Here is a 5,400-nt window from a genome sequence, read left to right as displayed (position 1 = left end):
TTCCAGGAACCGCCTACTGTTGGGGAAGCAGGACACATCGACTGAACCCTGCCAGTGGATGATCCACAGCCTCCTGAGGGACTACGAGATCATTGATGGACCAGACGATGACAGCGATGAGGAGTGAGTAATGTACACTTTTATTACCTGTTTGTGTGCTTTCTCTTCCAGGAAACACCCAGGGCAGGTGAAGAAAGAAAATTTGATCAGATCCTGCTGGCGGAAGTTCCACAGCCTCCCAAGGGAACCAGCGGCAGAACAGAAGGTGACAGAGACAAGCATGGGTGAATAATGTACACTTTCATTACCTGTATGTGTGCTTTCTCTTCCAGGACCCACCTAGGGGTGGCAAAGAAAGAAACATTGAATGCACACTACCAGCGGTGAGATGAGGATGTGTAAGTAATGTACACCTAACCTAACATGACCTTTTCCTTTCACAGGCAAAGGTCAAAAGATCAGGCTTGTACGCATGTTGTCCTGACTATTCTTGAGACTGATAAATAGAGATGGTGATTCTGAAAGTGACGATTGACCATATCTGCGCGGAACAATGACCCAAACAAAAAACTAAAAAAATCTGTTTTTATCAGTTTAATATCTGATACATCCTCTCTCTGGGGAACATATATTAAATTGATTTTTGGAACAGGCAGATGGAATGGAAGCTTTCTCTGTCCACTCCATGCATCAACCTGGTATGGCAGTACCTCCACGACTGGTGCCGTTCCCCACTCGGGGAAAAAAATGCTGCGAAAAAGACTTAAGCAATTCTTGAAAAGAAGAGCAAAAAACAAATAAATCTGTTACTTGTTGGGGGCCAGAAAACCGTCCTGCTACTCCTACCAGCATTATAAGTTCAATGGAATTTCTGCTGTTAAGAATTACCTTTACAGCCATAGTGACCGGCGGAATTACTGCCACATTATGAGTGGATGGGTGTGTGCACCATCCATCAGTGGTAACAGCAAATGCATCAGGTGGAATTACCACTGAAACCATCATACAGTGGTAATACCTCCAATTTTCAGTAGAACTACCATTACTGCTGGAAAATTGGAGGAACTACTAAATGGTTATTGCACTAGCAGAATTAGAGCCAAGTGGAAAAGTGAAATGCTACATATGGGAAGTTCAGCAGCAGCCCTCTCCAAAACACAATCCATCCTGAATCACCAATTTGTTGTTGCCATCCGATCCCAGAAGGAGTGGCAAACATGCCTGCAGAAAATGGCAAGGAGAAGGTGCCTGAAATATGTGTCAGAAAGCACACATTTAATGAGGTGGAGCCTCTGCTCTTTTGCAGATGAAGTCATCAGCCATTCAAAGGAGTTGTTTGGGGTACACCAGAGAAAAACCTCTGTCCAGATGAAAAATTCAATCTGGACCAAAATACAGTAGTAGGTCATGGAGGTTGGCACTGTACCCCATGACCATGAAGACTGCAGGAAGCTGTGGAATGACCTCAAGGCCAGGGTCTTCAGCTTATTGTCCATCCACTGGTTGGAGACAGCTGCTACAGGAGGTTGAACAGTAGAGCCACTAAACCTCACGCCCTGGGAGGAAAAGGATAGCAGTATCCTCCGGTTGGCAGGCATCAAAGGCATTGGAGGAGCAGAAATTGGGGCATCCAATTAAACTGAGCTGGTGAGTATGAATGCCACCTCACTAATATGCATGCATGATCTGACTCCCTAACCTATGCTTTTTACTTGCTGTGTAGTCAGATGGCCACAATGGCTAGGCCACAAGGCAAAAGGACCAATGCTAGGGCAACAGCATGCATGTGCAATTTATGATGTGACACCATATCCCCATGACAGTTAAAATAGAAACGTACCATTGCATATAAGGACATGGGACCCCATGCAATCTGGAGATACACCAATCGGGGCAGGCTATTATCATGCACTCAACTGAAACAGTTCCTGCCCACATCCATCCCTGAAACACCAAATGCCAATCAACCCACATAGGAAACACCAACACCAATGGCTGACCTGTAAATGTTATGTGATCAATCCATCTGTCAATGAGGTCCTGCATACATGGCGGGGTAAGTACCTAAGTCTTCTCAATCTAGTCAAGCCTCACAGGTGCTGTGTGTGGTTCCTGAAAAACTACTCTGCCAATGTCCCATGCTCACCCTATAAAGCAATCCACACGGGCGACTACACACCAAACGCCATGTCACAGAAAAGTCAGCCCTCACATCCTGCAAAGTGTATGTGCCCCACAGGCCATATGATGCAATAGTTGTGTAGACATCCTCCTGCACGTTTACTCACTGCAAACCCATTAGCCTTGGTCAGCATGCTCCAAAGTGTGCAGGTATGTTGCAAAGCAATATACAAGTCCCCATGACTGACTGCATATCATTCATCAACCATCAGATACACAGTCCACCCAGGGAGATGAAGGCAGGCCCAGTTCACCCAGAGGGCACAACTACAGCCCCCGTGATGTCTCCAAGCCCCCTCCCTCTCCCAACCCCCTGTGATCTCTCCAAGCTGCCCCCCTCCCCCAGCCCCCGTGATGTCTCCAAGACCCCCCTCCCTCACCCACCTCCCGTGATGTCTCTGAGCCCCCCCTACCCTCCCCCAACCCCCTATGATGTCTCCAAGCCCTCCGTGATGTCTCCAAGCCCCCATCCTCCCCCAGTCCTCTAAGAGGTCTCCAAGCCCCCCCATCGTCCCCCAGCCCCCTATGATGTCTCCAAGCCCCCCCACCCTTCCCCAGCCCCCGATGTCTCTTAGCCCCCTGTGATTGTCTCCTAGCCCCCAGCCCCTCATTGAGTGTCTCCCTGCCTCCCTCTCATACCCTGCTTGCCTTTTAGTGCCCTGTGCCCCCCCTCATCTTCTCCTCCCCTTCCCCTCCCCTCCTTCCCTTCCTCGCCCCCATCTGTCAATTTTCTGGTAACACCCCAATTGCCGTCAGGCATAGTAATCGTAGTAACTGTATTTCTCCCATGTTCCCTCCCTCCTTGAAGCGCTTTGAAACACGTTGGCCCTCATTACGACCCGGGCGGTAAGTGAATAACGATGCCGGTAAAGGATTACTGGCATCGATTACTGCTCCGCACGATTAGGAAAGGACAACCCGCTATTAGCGTCACCGTACCTTACGGTGCCGCAAATAGCAACATGAGCCCGGGCACGCGACCCCTCATGCCGGAAATTGCGCCATGGTGCAAACAGGGGAACATCATGACTCATGCGGACATGCAATTAACGCCCTAGTGAAGGCCGAAAAAAGTACCTTACCACCATGGTGCAAATACCGGCATCGCGGACCACCCGTAAATGGCCATGTGCAGTGTTCCCAACTGCCAAAGGTGCACACAATCAGCACAGGTGGAGGCAATACAGACTGGGCAAGCACAAAAGGAGCACACCCCACCCCTTCTACACCCATTCACACTCCACAATGATTCCAATACTACTAGCAATGCTGGGGCTGGAGGACCTGATTGCAGTGGAAGTGCTACTACAACAACAACAACAACAACAACAACAACAGGCAGCACAGAGGAGATGCAGGAGGAGAAGGAGCGCAAGGCAGGGCCAGCATGCCCCACCAGTGCAGCCAGTGGCACCACGCAGGCAGCCCCCAATCCCACGCATCAGAGCCCGTCCATTCAACCTAACAGCTGAGCAGATCCACACCCTGTACTGTCTGGACCGGGACACCATCACCACCATTGTGGACATTTTACATGACGACATTGTCAGCCTGATTGAAACACGCACCACCATCCCACCCCTACTGAAGGTAGTGTCTGTGCTCCACTTCCTGGCCACAGGCACCTACCAGCACACAGTGGGGCACATGCATGGCATTTCACAACCATTATTCTCACATATGCTGAACCAAGTGCTTGATGCCCCCCTCAAGCACACAGACGACCACATTTCCTTACCACGGTCTGCCGAGGAGATCTCAAGCACCAAAGTAGTTTTCTATTCACTGGCCGGTATCCCTGATTGCATTGGCACCATCGAGTGCACCCATGTGGGGTTGGTGGTCCCACATGCCATGGAGCAAGTGTACCGCAACCGTAAGCTATACCACTCAATCAACGTGCAAATGGTATGTGAATCGAACAGGATCATCACACATTGTTGTGCCAGATTCCCCGGATCAACCCATGATTCAATGGTCCTGCGGAACTCCACGATACCACGCTACATGGAGCGACATGCAGGGCAGAGATCCTGGCTTCTCAGTGAGTCGCATGTTATGCCCATGGAAATGTGATGTGGGTAGGTGATTGAGGTATAGATGCATTCTTCACCTGGCTGAGATGGGAGGGGGGAAGAGATGCATAGTTCACCTGGCTGAGATGGGTGGGGAGATGCATACTTCACCTGGCTGAGATGGAGGGGAGAGATGCATACTTCACCTGGCTCAGATGGGGGGGGGGGGAGATGCATACTTCACCTGGCTGAGATGGCGGGGGGGATGCATACTTCACATGGCTGAGATGGGGGGGAGAGATGCATACTTCACTTGGCTGCGAGTGTCAGAGGGAATGGACCATGCTCATACCCCAAAGCAGCCCAGACTGGACCTGACGCCTGACCACATAATACAAGATGTAAGCAGCCCTACCATGTAAATGAGGCAGTGTCACAAGCATTCCACTCCCATCTGCATGTGCACTGTACCAAATCAGACTGAATCCCCCTCAACACAATGCAGCTATAAGCAATGACTATAGCCAATACACAGCACCAAACACCATCAACTGAAAGGACAGTCCCCCATTACTGCGTACAAAGGAGTCACATGAGGGTCAAATACATCAATACACCACTTACTGACACAGAGGCCCAATTGAATTGCATGACATCATTTGTTGTGTGTAGTGAGATCATCATGAGGCTGATATCAACGGTGCCAGGATGAAAGCATACAAATCACTGGTCATCTGCCAGATCACAGAAACAACCGTCGTGGACTAACACAGTGCATGAGCACTCACAAGGAAATGAACCCCTCTGCGCCCACTATTGATGGCATGCACACCAGTCCATAAGAGGAATACACACATAGCAGTCACATCGTGTGTCTCCATTCATGCATGGAAATGGGGTTGAATTGAAGAAATAAATGCATGCCATGGTGTCACTTAATGAGGTCCCATATGTTGTGATGACTTAAACATACATTGTTGCCCAAATGCAGGTGATGCAGGCTATCCCTCAAACAGGTGGCTCCTTACCCCAGTCCGGAACCCACAGAACAGGCACGAGGAGGACTATAATCATGCCCATACACGAACCCGTGTGGTGATTGAGCAGACATTTGGCCTCTTGAAGGCATGGTTTCGCTGCCTCAGAAGGTCAGGTGGGGCACTCCTGTACCGCCATGAAAAGGTGGCAAAGATCGTCATGGCAT

The 5,400-nt window shown here is 49.9% G+C and overlaps 1 non-coding gene across 1 annotated transcript; it reads left to right on the top strand.

Moving 5' to 3' along the window:
* Positions 1 to 537: 537 nt before the first annotated feature.
* On the top strand, positions 538 to 732 carry LOC138512813 (U2 spliceosomal RNA). The gene has a single exon (XR_011281529.1). It is a non-coding gene; the product is annotated as a U2 spliceosomal RNA (small nuclear RNA).
* Positions 733 to 5,400: the final 4,668 nt, after the last annotated feature.

This window comes from Ambystoma mexicanum, chromosome 6p (assembly GCF_040938575.1).
Source record: "Ambystoma mexicanum isolate Mex_15411 chromosome 6p, UKY_AmexF1_1, whole genome shotgun sequence".
NCBI classification, from domain to species: Eukaryota; Metazoa; Chordata; class Amphibia; order Caudata; family Ambystomatidae; genus Ambystoma; species Ambystoma mexicanum.
The sequence above is the reverse complement of the archived record's forward strand: the minus strand, read 5'-3'. Positions and strand labels throughout refer to the sequence as shown.